This window comes from Lactuca serriola, chromosome 8 (genome assembly GCF_051521515.1).
Source record: "Lactuca serriola cultivar US96UC23 chromosome 8, Lser_US96UC23_V15, whole genome shotgun sequence".
In the NCBI taxonomy this organism is placed as follows: domain Eukaryota; kingdom Viridiplantae; phylum Streptophyta; class Magnoliopsida; order Asterales; family Asteraceae; genus Lactuca; species Lactuca serriola.
In genome coordinates, this window is record NC_136415.1 from 155454565 (window position 1) to 155474725 (window position 20161).

At 33.8% G+C, this 20161-nt stretch overlaps 1 long non-coding RNA gene across 4 annotated transcripts; it reads right to left on the bottom strand.

Annotated features, from left to right (window-relative positions):
* Positions 1–15497: 15497 nt before the first annotated feature.
* LOC145068967 (uncharacterized) lies at positions 15498–18074 on the bottom strand. Of its 4 annotated transcripts, XR_013689188.1 has the most exons (7): positions 17778–18074; positions 17621–17668; positions 16972–17339; positions 16546–16668; positions 16356–16433; positions 16190–16234; positions 15498–15911 (listed from the first exon to the last, which is right to left on the bottom strand). It is a non-coding gene; the product is annotated as an uncharacterized LOC145068967 (long non-coding RNA). The 4 variants fall into 4 exon arrangements; XR_013689187.1 differs by having other exon boundaries at positions 15498–16234; XR_013689186.1 differs by having other exon boundaries at positions 15498–16433.
* Positions 18075–20161: the final 2087 nt, after the last annotated feature.

The window sequence follows — 20161 nt, forward strand, 5'->3', positions numbered from 1 at the left end:
CCCAGACTATAGGTGATGGGTTTTGGTCATAAGACATCCTATGTGCTCATACAAACCCTAATGCTTGGATCTAGGTTTCTCTATTGTACATGCTTTGAATCCAAGACTATAAACCCTAATTCTAGCATATGGAAATCAATATTAACATATAATTAGGTTTAAGATATTACCTTAATTGTTATGTAGTAATAACAATCCCAATTCCTCCTTGAATTGACTTTGGAAGGCTTAGAGTCACAAGTGTTATTCCTCTAATGGCTTACAAGCACCAAGAGCAAATGGAGAAGGTATAAAGAGAGAGGAGAGAGGTAGGAATTCGTCCTTAGGACTTCTTGGGAAGGCTTAGACGAATTCATGAGCCTTAGGGGGTTTATATAGGTGTAAAGATTAGGGTTTTAGTCCTTATCCTTATCTAGTTGCTTGCCCACCAAGCAACCATAAGATAAGTCTTAGAAACCCTTATCCTAGTCGAATTCTAAGGCATTATCACCTTATATTCATTCATCCTATATTTAAGATAATCCTTACCTTATTTTGTAACTATCACATAATTACAATTCAGCCCCTCTAGTTTAATTAATTACACTTGATCACAAAATTAATTCTTAATTAATTATTGACCAATATTAATTAAACAAATATGATTTCTCCTTTAATATATTATTATTATAACATATTAATAAATCATAATAACATCTCTCTCTATTTATTTCTCCAATCAAGTTGCTTTGGTGAAGGCAACCCAAAAGGACCATGCACCATCGGGTCAAGTACATACCAAAATAGTTATGGACTTAGACACTAATCTAACAGTCTCCCACTTGGATAAGTCTAACAACTATTATGCGTATGACTTCAGATCCTAATCTGCAATCATAGCTTTCCAAAGCCGCTGTCAACTCTGATCCTATCAGATACGCGTGTCCTTAGATAAGGGATCATATATTCCTCCATTCTAGATATCATATGAGATATGATTTCAAATCATTCTCTTTATACTATATCTCGATTCCCGATTTATGACGACTGACTAACTGAACAAATCAAATTAGCCCTAGCCCGGCCGAGCATTTACGTTTGTCATCACTAAATCATCGAGGGGCCCAAAAGATATCGCTTTTATCCTAACTTGGATAAAAGGAACGGATAAACTTTGATACAATGTTTGCTTGTACTCACTAACCAAATCACACACAACAATATGTTTTATAACACCAAGTTACTAGTGTGTTTACATATTATCAATATGCAACCGATTCGCAAGATACAACTCACACATCTCGGTTTCAAGAATATAAGATGTTATCGTCTCACCAATCACTCGTGACACAATCCATGGAGTGATCCAAGTGAGCGTGGGTTTGATCCAATGCTCAAATCATATTCATAAGCACTCATGAACGTTGCAGCAAACATTTGCTTATGTCTGATGCTCTTTAGACAATCCACACACCAATTCACGACAGTCTTCATTCATACCTACTTCCAACATATGAACGACTGTGGCCCCGTTCGAATAAGTTAACTGTTCTTAACCAATTTAAATTATTCAGGAAGTCAAAACATGCAAATATGAAACACAAGAATAATACTAATCTCATATGGCCTCAAACCTTTGAGTATAAATAAAACACCTTTTATTTATCACCATATTGATTACTCATTATTTGTCGTTTCGGTTAATCAACTTCTTACTTGAATTACAACACTTGTCCCATGCTCCTAGCATGCACACAATGTTTACTCATGGTTCTTACTTTGTGAAATAGATCACATTGAACACATTTCCAATCATTCTCATTTCACAACTCCAAATCCTTTTTCCATAAGTGAAAGAATATCAAATTCTTGCTACTTATAGAATATGCTAGATTCTAACGTTCTATGCAACTATCCTTCCGTAATGTCACTGCACCAAAGTCACAAAGACTATTGCCAATGATATTACAAAGTCTTCTATCGGAGATTGTTGCAAGACAATTCCTTAAATATGATGTTTCTCACTCAAAGTACATTCCTTCGAACATCCTTTCGCATAAAGGTTTCTAATCTAGTCATAGATTTTTCAATATTCAATTCCCAATATGGACATACTTCCATATTTTCCATATGACAACTCATTCTTAATAGAATCTTATTTATTCGTAATGATGTCGATATGGTCCATCCAATATGGAAACATTTCCATATTTTCCAATACTATACTTCCAACTACTCACAAGCGACCAATCCTCGTCGAACTTTGGATTGTCCTTTGATAGTTGTTTAATCACTTTAGTCAAAACCGATTCTAGTCCTTTTTCCCTCTAAATGCGCTAGACATTTGGAAATTTTAGAATGGTCAAAGATTAAAGCATTTTCAATCGATCCTATACCCGAAGCGTATAGGACACGACGCATAATGTTTTATTTGCTATGTTCTCAAAATTCGAATTGTGAAGAGGAATGCTGTAATCATAATCGAAATTTTAAGAACATACTATGTACCCTTGACTAAATTTTATTAACATTCCAGAACCTAAGCCTTTAGATTTGAAATGAAGCATAATATTCTCTCCCTTAATTATAGCAAAACAACTTTATAACCCTTACTACTTTGCAAGGTTTAACTCTTGTTTTCTATAATTAATATTGCCAACTTTGCAATACGTGCCTTAATAATCATACAATCATAACATTTATGCTCCCACTATCATGATGATTATTATAAAACATAACACTTATGCTCCCACTAGCTTCGACATGTATTCATAAACATCTTAACTTCCAGAAAACAATACTTATTGAATTTCTTAAGTTCATGTTTCTAATACTTAGTGCTTTGATAATCCTTTATCAATGCTTCTTGAACTTATACACCTTTGCCTTTGATAGTTCATATGTGTGTCTAAACACTTAAAACTAATTGCCAAACCTCACAATTCAAATTATGGAAAGGGATACCGTAACCATAATTGAATTTGAGAATGCAATTTTACAATCACTATCTTCTTAAAATCTTTCTTAGTGAAAGCATTTCCTCACAATCATTTTCATGAAGGAGGAAATCTTATGACACTTAGATTTTAAACGGTGTACGTGTTCCTATCCATGTGAATTTGTTAAAAACAAGGTTTACGACAAATTCAAACTCATATGGACCGAACTTTCTTAATCTTGATTTCTTGCCTTATGGTAGCACGGCTGCCCACCATGTTTTCCAAGTAGTCAAACAGCTCACCTTTTCCTATCAATGTACCTTTCATCGATTAAGGTGCTTTGCCATTTATGCGTTCAAAATGAGAACTCATAGAACTCACATGCATAATTAACTCAATTGGAATAGCACAGAAACAAAATAATGTCAACACGATGGGTTGTAAACCTCAACTCGTGTGCTAGTGATGATTGATAAGGTTTATTTGATTTGTTCTTGAAACCTTTCAAGACCATTACGACTCCCACTGACTCTTTCACATATAAGATTCTCTTGTCAAAACATTTCTTGACAAACAAATATTCAAGAGTTAGTGTAGCTTTTATCAAAACTCTTCATAAATTGGTCCTAGTTGGTCTTTGTCTTATCTAAGACATCACAACTTACCACATTTAATGAATGTTTTAAACCTTCTTAATACTTTTCACTCATTGTCACAATCTTAACTCTAAGATTTGTTTTGGAACAAAGTATGATTGGCTTCTTGATTTGACCATTTCTTTAATCTTTGATTCCTCTTCTTGGACATACAATTGTACCAAGACTCACTTATAGGATCAATTGAGATATGGTTCTTAATCATTAAGACCTATCATAAAGCATAAAAGGTACTCTCCCTTCTTCTTAGAATGGAGAAACTTTTATCTCTCTGCCTACTTGATTCTTATTATTCGTTCTACTATTGATTTAAACTTTTTCAATCAATTCAGAATTACACTTAATCTTATAAGTATAATCATATTTACTAAACCTTTAGTAAATCATGACGAATATCTCGTTACTCTTATGGTGGACTTTGATCAACACACAACTTTGTGTACTCGATCTCCTAGTCCTTCACTTGACACTTTGTCAATGAATTAGTCTAATTTCCAAATACGAAATTTCTCATTCATCGTGCATCCACGTTACATGATTCCAAGTTTCTGTCCAATTGAAACTTGGGCGATGAGAAAGTCTCCCTATTTGGTAAATTCTCGACTTTCCATAACATAATAAGAACCAAATCCATTATTGCTAATAATAGAAACATTTTAACATCAATTTTTCATACACGCCATTGTAAGGATAAATAAATAAAATTTAAAATCAAAATTTATTTTATTGCGGAAAAATTTGTCCTTACAATGCAACTCATTAAAAAACTTATGCTCATACATCTTTCTTAGCAATCTAATTCTAACTCTAAGTAATAGCTCAAGAATCTAATCTTCGAGAAACGCGATTGAAATCCATTCCTTCACGGTTAGATTCTACTCACTTCTTCCCTTAAGCTTCCTTTCTTTTCTTCGATCCTACAAAACATCAATTGTAATCTTATCACATTATGTATTCAGAATCTAGAATGAAGCTTTAAAAGAGTTAGTCAATGGATTTAACCTAAATTAGAGCCATACGTTTCGACTCTCCCATCTCTTAGATCTCTTAGGTAAATGGGGCAGCTTTGTCTCCAATGCCCTTTCTCTTGGCAATAAAAGCAAATTGACTCTTTTGGAACATGACATGGAACTACTTCAGGCATTGTCTTTCTCTTGTGATCAAACTTTTCGATCATAGCATGTCTTTCGTTGCCATTGTCTATATCCATAGAGGTCTCGAAGGCAGATTCACCAATCAACTTTGCTTTTCTATTGCGCCAAATCATTGCAGATTCAGCAGCAATATGCATATAGGTGAGATCTATAAGGTCACGTCGTAGTTCATCATATAGTACTCTCTTACGAACTCACTATATGAGTTAGGAAGTGATTGAAGAACCCAATCAACAGCCATTTCCTCACAGACAACGGATCCCAACATTCTTAACCTATCAATGTGTGACTTCATCCCTAAGACGTATGCACACATGGACTTTCCTTCTTTATGTTTACTTGCCAAAAGGGCTTGAGTGATCTTGAACTTTTCAAGCCTTTGAACTTGTGGGTTAGGGAGAATAATTGGAGGAGGTGGAGGAAGTGAAGCATGATTTCTTGTTCCTCGATCGAATCGTGGAATATCATCTTCATGTGGAAAGCTTGTTCCACGGGATTTGAGAGAACCATAGTTGTCGAACTTTGACATCTACAAAACGGGAGAAAAACGAATTCAAGTTAGTTGATAGATTGAGTCCTTAGTAAATCACCCAAATGAAATACTAAGGCTAGGACCCAACACAATATTCTACAACTCGGAGAGGGATGCCGTAACCCTAATTGCAGAATATTTGAAGGTAAGTGAATGACGATTCACTAATTTCCACCATGAAAAACGAAAAAGAAATTTAAGTTTTAAATCTATGAAAACTCCTAGATCCTTTGAGATTCATTGAACTTTCAATGGCATGTTTAAATCTCGATATGCCCCTCTAATTTGTGACTGGGATGCCGAGGATCACAAAGCGGGTGTGAATAACCATGCAAACTTACATGGTGCCCTCACATGTTACAGTCACCTATTCGATGTGCCGGTAAACCACACACGCTCCACCGAACTATGACAAACATTGAGTCACCCTTTGCTACCTTTGCTTAGAACCATTTAGTGTGCCGGTAAACCACACACGCTCCACTAACGTCTTCGCAAGGGCACAAAGTGTAATTTCATGGAATTGCATCAATTCACTTTTGCCTAAGTAACTAAGATTGAGAATTTTATGAAAACATTTAGTTACTTTTATACTTCATTATACTTATAATGGAAGGTTTTGTCTTATCCTACCCGTTCGGCTAACGACCCTCCACTAGTCAAGAGTGCGGTGGGTAAGAGTGGATACCCATTCAATCGCCATTTTATAGGAAATTTCCTTAAACACCCCTTATAGACCAGCTTCGTGAATGAGGCCTACTAACGGTAAGACTGACTTTTACTCATACATATATATAATGTTAGACTTTTAATGTTATATATAGTATAGGGTGTATTTTACACTTTTAAAATATTAGGTGGTCAAATTTGACAATTATACCTTTAATTCAATTAAATTGTAAACCTAAACTTTTATGGATTTATTAAACCTCTTTTAATTATACACCTTAATTAATTAATAAAACCATAAGGGTGTGATTTGAACTTTTTCAAAACTATACTAGAGTTTTAGAATTTAACATTCCTTATTAAACTTTTAATCAACTTTTAAATTCCAAAACTTGAAGGCAAGTTTTGAAACATTTCAACACATTAGGGTTTAGAATTTAAATATACATCAAAATTAAACTATTAATCAAAATTTAAATTCCAAAACTTAAGGGCAAGTTTTGAAACCCTTTTCAAAAACATTAGGGTTTCAACTATTTAAATTTGAAAACAACAAAACTTTTGGGTTCAAATTTAAACTATAAAACCTAAAGGGCAAAATATGAAACTTTTCATAACAACAAGGATCAAATAACAAATAATTCAAATTAACATTTAATCACATAATTATCCATATTTGATTTATTTAATGATTTCTTGCAAAACAATTTATCAATTTACTCAAAATAATTAATAAATTATCACATAAGGAAACAATTATCTTATTAATTGATAAATATCTTCAATTAGATCAAAATTATAGTCAAATATATCATATAATCGGATTAATATTGATCTAACATGATAAGGTAACTATCCATAAGCAAAAACAGCAAGAAATCCCGGATATACCTCTGTCTGACGCACCGACTCGCCGAGTCAACCTATGGAACTCGCCGAGTAGGGCTGACTCGCCGAGTCCAAGAGTGACTCGCCGAGTCAGGTCGAACAATGAGGCCAAAAAACGTTTTTCAGTTACATCAAGCATCAATACAATAGAAACCAATCAAGTCTCTGATACCACTGATGGGTTTTGGTCATAAGACATTCTATGTGCTCATACAAACCCTAATGCTTGGATCTAGGTTTCTCTATTGTACATGCTTTGAATCCAAGACTATAAACCCTAATTCTAGCATATGGAAATCAATATTAACATATAATTAGGTTTGAGATATTACCTTGATTGTTATGTAGTAATAACAATCCCAATTCCTCCTTGAATTGACTTTGGAAGGCTTAGAGTCACAAGTGTCACTCCTCTAATGGCTTACAAACACCAAGAGAAAATGGAGAAGGTATAAAGAGAGAGGAGAGAGGTAGGAATTCGTCCTTAGGACTTCTTGGGAAGGCTTAGACGAATTCATGAGCCTTAGGGGGTTTATATAGGCGTAAAGATTAGGGTTTTAGTCCTTATCCTTATCTAGTTGCTTGCCCACCAAGCAACCATAAGATAAGTCTTAGAAACCCTTATCCTAGTCGAATTCTAAGGCATTATCACCTTATATTCGTTCACCCTATATTTAACATAATCCTTACCTTATTTTGTAACTATCACATAATTACAATTCAGCCCCTCTAGTTTAATTAATTACACTTGATCACAAAATTAATTCTTAATTAATTATTGACCAATATTAATTAAACAAATATGATTTCTCCTTTAATATATTATTCTTATAGCATATTAATAAATCATAATAACCTCTCTCTCTATTTATTTCTCCAATCAAGTTGCTTTGGTGAAGGCAACCCAAAAGGACCATGCACCATCGGGTCAAGTACATACCAAAATAGTTATGGACTTAGACACTAATCCAACAATAGGGTCGAAATCACAGATTTTAAAAAGTGATTGCAATCACAATCTAAGAAATATCCAAGTATATTGATATTCTTAAGACCAAAAATCTAACAAGCTTTATATCATATGGTGGTGTATGGAGTTCAAAACTTTGATCAGACCCTTTTTTTTTAATACTTTTTATGCAATATTGATTTGAAAAGAACATTTTTCTCTCTATCTCTAACATTTATATATATATATATATATATATATATATATATATATATATATATATTGGTTAAAAAGTTAATTTGATTGTTATCAAAAGAGAGAAATCAAAAAGGAAAAGAGCCTAAGCATCAACAATTTAGTTCCCATAAATTCTTTTCCTTTTGGTTTAAGAATTTTGCTAAATGAATCTATGTATCTATCTATCTCTAATAAAAGAGACCATACAAATGAGTATGGTTCAAGACATGTCGCATTTTTGAACCATATTCATTTGAAACCCCCATCTCTTCAACTTACTCTAATTAATTGATAGATTTTAACCTATATAAGAACCTTATTTCACATGAATGGTTACTTATATTTGAATATCTTCTTATTCCAATCATTTTATATGAAATACTTATAAATAGATCTAGAAGAATATTATAGTTATCATATGTCTAAAAGAAAGAATTCAACGGTGAAATATGTCATGGGTGATACGATATTCTTTGGTTATATCAAAAATTCAATGGATCAACCTATTTGATTGGTTTAAAGCAAATATATCAAAATTGTATAGCAAATGGAATTATATGGCCCATTGCCTCAATGTTTTTTTTTTCTATATATATTTTTTAATTCTATTATTTTATTATACATGATATTTATATGTTAAGAATATTATAATTAGATACTATAATTGTTTTTTTTTATGTTTGATTATAGGAGTGAAAGATCTTGGAATAACCAACAATCAACATTGATATATATATTTCATGATGTTAGATTATTCTTTAAATGTAAGAGTATCGTTTCTCAATCAATAAAGTAATTGGTCAGTTTATTATGATATTATAATAATAGCGAAAAGGTTTAGAAAATTTAGAGGTATTTGTATCACGAACCCATTGGTATGATTATGAATATGCTTTAACCTTAGTGGATTGTTGAAAATTTAAGACTTGCTATTTAATATATATCTTTTTTTTATTAAAATGTTTAATCTTGACTTCTACCCTTTTCTAACATAATGTAAATAAGTTTTGAAATATTAAGACATTGACATGAATACTGTTCTTAATTAGCCCTTTCATTGACATGAATATTACATGTTTTTTAGGTATCTAAATAACCCTTTTAAAAATCCTTATTGGTTCATTTGTATAAAAAGCTATTTTATGTTTTTGTTTTGTTTTTATATAAAAAGATATAAATAAGTTATGAAATATATATATGATTAGTTATGTGTACTTATGATTTCCACTTTAAAATAGTTAATCACCACAAATGAAGAATTTTTGTTAACTTATGGTTAGTAAATGGCAATTATTATTTTTAGTTTATTGATATAAAGACATAAATTGTCCACATATGTATATGAGATGGAGAAAAAAAGATGATTTGAGAGCTCTCAAAACCTTAAATTGTGGTGAACATATTTATATTGAATGAGAACAAGGAAGATGCAAATTCATATAAGTGATATCAACTCGACGTCCTCCATATTCATTTGCTTGAAAGTTACATTTGATAGAAAAGTAAGTCAAACATTAATCTCAATTATTTGTGGGATACATAATATGATTACCAGTGTGCATAAATTAGCATTGGCGGCCGATTAATTGGGGATTAATCGCTTGGCGGCATTGAGTCGATTACAATTAGAGCTTGGTGGTCAAATTAATTGTTGTGGGTCAATATCAGTCAACAGCAGTTCATGGAGGGCTAATCCGCCTAATTGGTCTAGATTGATTAACGAAAAAAAAATTTGTTGGGTCAAAATTAGAAAAAGGGCTTCCAAAAAGTCAATGGCAGGTTAAAATTAGAAAAAAAACCTCCAAAATCAAACAATCCCTAAAAGTTTCATTCAATTGTTTCTTTCTTCTTCACTCGACGAGGCCTCACATTAGCGTTCTTTCGTTGGCAATAGGCGACATAGTCCGACATTGGCATCATCATTGACACCATCAAACGTCCACTCAGAGGAAGGCGATGCAATACATGTATGTATGTTGTGATTTGATCGATGCTTCATTGGCCACATTCTCTTTCTGCTTCACTTTATGAAGTTTTTTGATCTTTCTTTGAATCCATGATTGAATCTTTATATGGTTTTTACTTTGTTATTTTTGCACATCTGTTATGAATGTTATGTGATTACTGTAACTTTCTTGTGATTATCGATTTCTCCACAACAGTGTGTGTGTGTGAGTTTACCTTTTAGATTTTGTTTATACTGTTTTTGAAATGAAATTTATGGTTATTTCTTATATTATATATGATTTATCATTTATTTATCTGAATATATATTAACCATACAAAACTACCATGTGTGTCCCTTATATACTATTTTCTCTTCTACACCAGACGAGATTCTCCAAAAATGACCCACAATAATACAATATTCACATGTAGCATTTGTATTATTATCATTATGTTCCATTTTTACTAAAATAATTCATAGATACTATTAAATGTATTGTTGTTGTTGGTTATATTACCGTGTTGAACATATGATTATGTTTTATCTTCAAGTTTTGTGATGAAAATATTAAAACTATTAGATAATATGCATTGTGATACTAGGTTACTGTAACACCATGTTTTGGATCATTCTGTGATTCAGGACTCGTGATCCATAAATCAATTATTTGAAGACTTTGGGGCTTTGAGAAAGTAAAGTTTATGCCTTTTTGAAGGTTGAAAAGTTTGGTTGTGAGATCTAAGCCCTTGAACCATGAGTGGGAACCAATGGTGAATTGGGGAAGGATGTCGCTTGCAAGGGTTATAATTTTGATTTCGACTTGTGTTAAGCCAAATTTAACAAGATATGGTTGTGGAGCTCTTCAATACCTTTCTGTGGGTATAAAGAACGCCGAAATCGGAGTTGGAACGAAGAAGTTATCGACGTTTGAATTTTAGATGGGAATGGGGAATTAGAAGTACGCTGGGCATACATGGGTAGTACGCATGGCGTACTTCATTAAATGAAGCGTGAGAATTTAACTAGTATGTTGGGCTTACCTACATTACACTCGCATAATTACACAATGAACAAAGCATAATTTTTAGGGTTTGATCACTATTTAAGCAACTTAACTTCTAGAAACTCTCTCCAAACTAAGCCTCCATCTCTCTGAAGCATCATACCAAAACCCTAGCCCTATTTGTGAAGATTTTGAGCCTCTTGAGTGTTTATGGGTGTTTTTAATACATCTTGAAGAAGAAGATGTCCATCATTGAAGCTTGGTGAAGGTCAATCTCTTGGATCTTGAACTCATTTTTCATTCCTCAACTTCAGAAGGTATAAAGCCTAAATATTTATCACTTATTTAACTAGATCTAGAATTCGCTCGTGTTTTGGTTATGTATTGTATGACATCACAAAAATCACGGCCAGAAAAGACCGATTCGTTTATGCTTTGTTTTAAAATCAGAGTAATCTTGTAAAGAAAACAGTTGCGGAATTTGTTCCCAAAACAAAATGTGATAAGAATTTATCAAAGCATTTCTTTAAAGAGATGTATTTTCATTAAATAACAAAATCTCGGGACGTCATGTTCCGATACAGACCAAAAGCATAAACAGTATAAAATAGACCTTACAACAATCATTTATAACTATTGATCTGTAATCCAAAATCTCTCGTCAACTCCACCAACTTATACTCTTGTGCCACAACCTGTAATACAAAGAAAATTGAGTGGGTCAGGCTTGGGGGCTTGGTGAGCATATAGGTTTTTCAACCCACAATATTATATCTTATATATATATATATATATATATATATATATATATATTCAATCATCAAACGATCATTCCAATTACCCATCCCCATTATCTTCCTTACTCTTAAGGGTCTACCCTAAGAGTCATCTATTCGTTCACTTCGTATTAGACACTAAGTCAATAGCTGCCAGGATTCTTTATGAGGCACTAAGACAATAGCTGCCAAGGTTCTTTCGTAAAGCACTAATTCCATAGCTGCTTTGGTTCATTCATCGGGTACTAAATCCATAGCTACCAACGTTTATCTAACAGTACTAAATCCATAGCTACCATCGTTCGTCTATACGGTACTAAATCCATAGCTACCAAGGTTCGTCTTTCGTCTCATCCTCAAACTCATCCGTCATCACACACCAACTAATTCGTCTACCCATGTTCTACCCAACATATTTGTAGATATAACATACATATATAGTTTAACTCATTTAAAACCTATATAAAACATCCATTCCACGTTTATCACAAATAAACAACAATATATAAACACATAACATGTATTTCGTAGCAAATACTTAATATTTATGTGTTAGAAGAAGGTAACTACAAACTCACACCAAACATATACTTAATACATTCAAACAATACTAGTATTAAAATCGTGTTTATGAAAGGGACTATACGCTCACACATATAAGCAACAAAACACATAACATGTAATTCATAGCAAATACTTAATATTTATGTGTTAGAAGAAAGTAACCACACACTCACATGTTTAGAAGATGATCGGACAACGCTACGGCTCTTGAAATAATCTTTTACGACGAAACCGGGATGTTTTCCTCCAAAACCGGGCTTCATGCGAGCAGAGCTTCGGCCCGGGAATCTTACTCATTGGGATCTTTGGGGCTTCGGGACTTGCTTCGGGGCTCGGGATTAATACCGGGGCTTCGGGATATTTCTTGCACGAAAAACGAGGCAAAAACTCAAGAGAAGGAAAGAAATGAGCAATAGAACTCGGCTGCACTCGACATCTATTTATAGCGGCTGAAACCCCGAATTACGTTGTGTGTAATCTTTAGTACGCTGGGCGTAACGTGGATAAGGTCGCTGACTCCTCCTCCCCCCCCCCCCCACCCCCCAGGATAATATCGAAATTTATAATTAAATTTAATATTTTAATTATTTAGTAAACTTCAAAAATTCATATCTTCCTCATACGAACTCCGTTTTCGACGTTCTTATATCCACGCGTAGGTGAGACTACGCTCTACAACTTTCGTTTAGACTCCGTCGGCTAATTTTGATTTATTTTTATTATTTATTTTTAGTAGGCCGGGACAAGAAAACTCCGTTATAAATTCATAACTTCTTCATCCGACATCCGTTTTCGTCTGTATTTTTACCGTCGCACTACTATCAACAAGATCTTCGATTCTTGTTTAGATTGTTTCGGCTAAAAACCGCTCGATCTCAAATCGAGTATTCGGACTGCATACCGCTAAGTCGAAACTTAGAAAAATCATAACCTCCTCATACAAAGTCAGATTTGGACGTTCTTTTTATGCATGCTCACGGTCTAACGAACTCTACGACTTTCATTTTGATCGCTAAGGCTAAATATCGCTCTAACGTAAATTCACTTTTTACGTCGCGTTGTGTCGTGCCGGTTCTGTCGCGAAACTTCGACATGTCATAACTTCTTCGTTATAACTCGGATTTCGGCGTTCTTTATATGTACGGAATCCTTGTAACATATACTAAAACTTAGTTAAGATTATTCCTTCGAAATAATCTTCCATCAAAAAGTCATTTTTGACGCTTATTGTCCTTAAATTGACTAGCCCTAATCTACGGGTGTTACATTTTGGTCCCATGGCTTGGATCTTGTGAGTAGAAGTTACTCCCAAACCTTTGAGCATCATTTCTGGTCATCTTAAGGCTATTAAGTCATAAAAATTTGATCTTGGGATCCATTACGGCATACAAAAGCTTAAAGTTGTCAACTTTAGCAGATTGGACATCAGCGAGTTACGTTGGGCGTATCATCTTGGTACACAGTGCGTAATGAGATTGCCTCGAATTCCATTTTTGTTGAGTCTGCGTACGTGGAGCGTAATTGGTGGGTACGCATGACGTACTCACTAGAAAGCCTTTTGGGCCTTGGGTTATTTGAGTTTGGGCCATGGTTAGATGGGTCAAGTAAGGTAAGGGTAAAATAGTCTTTTAACCCTTAGCATGATGGAATATGATTGGACCTTGGATTATGGGTGATTGACCTAAATATTGATTATGATGGTTCTGGTTATGTTTAGTGTGAGGATCCCGGTAGCAGTAGCACGTGTGTGTTCAATTATCTTCAGATTGAGGTGAGTCTGTTCACTGTGCTTGTGGGTTGAAGGCTCCAATACCGACCCACTGGATTATGTTTGTAGGATGATGGTTGTCTTTGTGACACTTGCTGATATGCCTATATGTCCTTGTTGTCTTTGTGTGTCATGCTTATATGTCTGTATGTGTACGTATGTGGAGTAAAATGGACCTGGGGGTTGATACAAACCCAACACATCTACAAGGTATTATATAGAGTCATTATATACTTGGGGTTGATACGGAGTCGAGGGTTGATATGGACCCGAAACAACTACAAGATGTTACATAGAGTCATTATGGACTCAGGGTAGATATGGACCTGACACAGCCACGTACTGTTATATTTGTATACATGCTGTATATGGTACTTTGGGAAACTCACTAAGCTTTGTGCTAAAAGTTTTATGAATATTGTTTCAGGTACTTCCAGTTCAAAAGGGAAGGCCCGACGTGACTGCACAACATCCCCCTAGAGTTTGGTTCTGCATAGTAGCTATTTTGACTTTTACTCTAATGTTTAAATACTATTTTTTCACTTTGAATGATTTTGGGAACAAATTGTTGTATGGATTAATGTTTTAAAAATGAAAATTTTTCCATGGCTTTTTGGTATGTTTAAGTTATAATTAGTTTCGTATTACAATTATATCTAAAATTTGTAGATTCATTTATAATATACAATTTTTTATCCTATTATTTTATTCTGTGCAAAGCACATGCATACACCATTAATTAACATATATTTTTTTAATATTTTATTAACCTACACAACGTGCTGACATTTGCGTAGTTTAGATATATAGTCCTTGTTTGTAGTCGTTAAATCATCTTGATCCATTAAGTGAACTCATCAATTCAATATTTATTATTAATACAAGATACCGTTTTTAGTTATTTGGAAAAAGAAGAAATAGTTTGTAATGCATCGTTTTAGACCAGTGCGAAATTAAATCGTTATCCATTTGTATGGTCACCTCCTATATGAATGAGAATTACCTTCAAATGGAACGTTGTTTTGGACAATTGTAAAAAACCCTAGGAAAAAATCAGGGCCGGTCCGTTGATTTTGAGGGCCTGTTCGACAAATAATATTTGGGCCCTAAGTATAATTTTTTTAGATATATGCAAAATTCATTAATACTACTTGTGGGTTCTGTAAATCAATTAAGGTGGGTGAGGATGAAAAAAAAAACATATTTAATTAAGAAAACGATTAATTAAGATGGATAAGAGCGATTTAAAAAAAAATGATTAATAAATAAAAAAATATTGTAAAAACTTATTAATTAAAAAATAAGTTAATGGGGAGCCAAGAATTGAAACCATTGAAAATTAAAGTAAACTAGGGAAGAATCCCCGCTTTGCGGGGTTGGAATCCAAACACAATCAGTGAATGCAAAACTTACAATGAGAAATAAATGTAAAAAAGCATGTAATCAACAATCGAGGTTTAGAGCAGTCCAAACATCTACAAACATGGAAAATTACTGAAAAGTTCTTATAAAATCAAATATTTGGCCAACAAAGATGGAATGGAAATTGATATCTTCATATTTTACTTCAAAAAAATACGTTAAAATATGTCAAAGACCACTGAAATCCATTTCACTCTTCTTTCTGAATCATTTCACACATTTATCAACCTCTTTCAATTGAGGAGCAATAGAAATAGAACCATCATGAAATGTTAGTATATTACAAATAAAAAAGGTATATACAAAAAGTCTACACATGAGACATAAAATACCTCTTTTCCTCCGTAAGATACAAATCAAAATATAAATCAAACCATGGCGTCATACATCAACTCCCAACCAAATCTCTAAGGTCACTCTAAAGTACCTATGGAAGCAAAGAAGAAACGTAAAATAGTCTTAAGCAAAAAATAAAATGAAAAGTCGAAAGGTTAATGTACTGATAAATACTGGAACAAATCTACAACCATCACTGAGTTGTCATTTATAGAGCCAAATGGGTTCAAAGCAGTTGAATTCTTATGGGTAAAACTCATTCTTTTGGTATACTTAGAAAGTGGAATGACTAAACATTAGATTCCTTCCAACAAATTCTCATTGTAAAGATAGATAGCAGAATAATTGAGCAAAAAATGACAAATTTACCCTTTATAAAAGTAAAGATCACTTCTACATCAATTGCAAGAGAACCTAGGTAAAAAAAAAATGTTATCCGCCAATAGTATAAGTGAAAATACATTGTAGTAAAGGAAATAAACCATAGCATCATATTATAATTAATTGATTTATCAAAATAAAATGAAAAGTATACCTTGACAAATAGCACAACAGCCTCATCGTATGAATTTTTTTGTTATTTTCTTCTAAGTTAGTGGTCTCATTTCTCCCCCTGAAAAAAAATGCAAACATAAATAAAGTAAAGTGGTATTTCTTTAACATAAACACCACAGTATATTAAATCACTGACCAATAATCCCAAAAAAATAACTATTAAGATATACCATAAGGAGATTTTGTACTACAATTATCAAACGGCTTAAACTCTCCTTATTCATTATCTGTGTTGCAATCCAACAGATGACATTCACTTTTGCCACACCCGGCTCACAGAAAACAGCGAGAATCTGTGATGAAGAAAAACAAAGCTGAGAGTTTCAAACTTTTAGTCTGAAAATGTAAACAGATAACATGTATACTGAATTGCTTGGTGGGTTTCATTTCTACTGAAGAACAACATAACCAATATTTTTTCCTTTCCATATTGGCCAAAATAATCCTTGAAACAAATAAATGTCAAATTAAAAGTAGAAACAACGAATTAGCTTAAAAACTTTCAATCTAAATCAAAATACTAACGAAACTGTTGAAATTCAGAATTGAAAAAAACCATAACCAAAACATGATGCAGTAAGGTTGGTGTGATTTACCGGTTGATCCCTCGTGAATTTGGATATATCTCTACAGCAGCAACAGGGCAACCATATACATCGAGGGTTTCCAAAGACCTTTCCCAAGTCGAAAAATTTGTACAGTATCGGAATCTGGTGGCAAGTTAGGCAAACGAAGATCGTCTTTTGGGGTCTAAAGAAAGGCTTATACACATCAACGAATTTCCAGCTGAAACGATTTTCCAGATCTTAGGGCAAGGGCAAAATTGGCATCAGTAGTCCTATGTATATGGTGGGGCTCAATCGGAGGAGAGATTAACATAATTTGGGGAAGTTGTACATAAATCTTTGAAGTCCTAAACCCATAGAAACAACAGCCCTCGTCGATTGTGATCAGAGTACACCCCCTGCACACAATAAGCAAGAAGCACAACTGAAAATAAACAAATTAACCAAGATTTGTATCACATCAATATTATTTTTGATGATTGATAGAATGTAAAGAATAAGAACAATGACATACATCTGTAACAAATATGCTTCAAGTATAAAAAAGAGAAAATAATTGGTCATTGTAACATGGAAATACATCAGTATTTCACACAATAATCAACATGTTGAAAATTTAAAATTTTATAAATAAAATAAATAAAAATGTAATCTTATCACCTACACCATTAATATTTACCTGGAGTTTCTTAATACCATTATTATCCGCCAATATATCACATAAAACCTGCATATAGAAGCACATACATTATTCCGTAACTATAAACATCATAAATATGAAATATTAGATAACTGGTAAAAAACAAAATCCAAAAATTAGTTCAACCAATATCTACCTTTTCATTAAGTTGAAAAAGGAAAAGCAGGGGAAAGCATCGCTATCATGGAAGTCTACCCTTTCAATCATAGTAACATTAGTCTTCTGTGTTGCTGGTGCAAGTCGGTCTGAAACCTTCCATATATTCTAATAGCAAAAGATTTGATTTTGATGGTAGTCAAGAAGGATACGAAGGGGGAATCGATCGTCGTGACACCAGAGGACCTTGAAACAACTTGATTCACAGGATGAAGGACCGGCCTAAGAGCCGTTGTTGTAACGTCGTCCAGGACAGAACAACAACAACAAACCTAACCCTAATTAGCGGAATCAGGGATGGAAAACGGGAAGCCACCGGAGGACGACGACATATATAAAAGGAGGTGCTGCGAAGCTTTCTGGATAAGAGCCGAGGGTTATATAAGAAACAAACTGCTGTGAATTCCAATTCCAATTCCAGTGAAGATGTTTGTGAAAATGGGTTTGAATCGGGGGAGGAATCAGAAAAATTAGTAAATCTTTATAAAACGATAAATTACCTGTTGCTGCTCGATTTTAGAGAAGGGATGCGACCGCCGTTTGATTTTAGACAGTCGACTATCAAATAGATTTCCAGCAAAACGAAGGTCGTGAAGACCGGCAGAAGGGCGTCTGGAGCTTCGACGGTTCCACGGTGGCGACCGATTCTAGAGCTGTATACATGCATAGCGGTGGATGGAGGCTTAAAGGAGGCAGAGACGATCAGTTGGGGGTATTTCAGAGAGGCGGTGTAGAAGGATATGGAGGCCTTGACCATGATAGATTCAGAGAGAAATGAGTATTAGATTAAGCGGTGGAATAATTAGAAGAAGGTATAAGAGATAGTGAAGTTGAGTCGGTGACAGTAAGCACATTTCTATCGGCAGTAGGCGGTGAGCAGATGACATCGGGCAAAGAGGAAGAGACTGATAAAAAATATAATTATCAAAAAGCAAAATAGAAAAAGAAAAATACAGCCAATGACAATAAAGTACTGTTCATGTGGCACTTGTAAATTAGTATGTATATATAATATAATACGGATACTTTGGCCGGTTGAACTAACAAACATATTTGAATTTGCATGAGTATAGTTTTATATATTAATATCAAACTGATGAATAGAAAAAAGAAGGAAAAAAGAGTGAATTAAGACTCGAACCCTTGTCCCTTAGTTGCCGCGATACAATAGCGCCTTTTGGCCAGCCGAACTGCTAGTGGTTATGGAACTATTTTACGTAAAATATTATATATATTAAATATCAACTATATAATTTGAGAAAAATTGGGCCCTATTTTTCTCGGGGCCCTGTGCGGCTGCACACCCCGCACCCCTTTAGGGCCGGGCCTGGCAAAAATCCCAACACTAGTTTTCAATTTTTTTTTCGAAGAGTGTAAACATGGACTCGGTGAACTAGGTTAGTTTCAGGTTTATTTTGTGTACGACTTAAACTTTGTATATAAAATTGTTTATCTAGATTGTGATGAACGAGTCTAGAATATGGTAAACACTACATGAACATTTTATCATTTAAAAGTCCGGATTCTATTTTTTTTTTTGTCCGTTTTGCAGTTAGATTCTTTATTAAGCTCCTGTAAAACCTGTATGTAGCTTAACCAATCATAGGTAACGAAGAAAAACATGTTTGAAACTGAAACTCTATTCGAAATATGAAAACAATATGATATACAAGAACACTTTGGTTGTTTGGTGCAAAGTTCTACATGGAAGACGACAAGAGAATATTTAGAAGATTCCTTGGTGAATGAGAGAAAATTTTCTTATGGACTTACATGATATTCCATTGGCATCCTATATATAGAGATTGTCATATTCATTTCACAGTGTACTTGAGAAACGTAGTTCACTGGGAGTTATGAGTTGAACTTTTAGTGTAGATCTACCTCATTTTTTTTATTCGTCATGATAATCAAATATATCTTTTATGTAACATCCCAAAAAATATGACAATATTTTTCATCATTTTTTTAAAAGACATTTTCATGAAACCATAAGGCCGTCAAAGATTGTTTTCAAAACAAATTCATAGAAATCAGAGTAGCAAAATAATCTCTTAATACATAAATCAGCAGAAGGATGTGTATCGTCATGCTTTCGCCTTGCCCCGATCATCTAAAGTGTATAAAAAAATTGAAATTAACAAATGTAAGCCAAAGCTTAGCAAGTTCCCTCAAAATACCCCATACAACAATACATATACAATGCATGCACAACGGGCCCTCAACATAAGACTGGATTTCCCCGAGCTCACAACAAAAGAATGCATTGTCCTGTCTTGCCCCCTTAGCTTATGACTGGCATACTCCTGAGCTGACATCATTAGACTGGATTGCCCTCCCGACCTTCAACTTATGACTGGATTA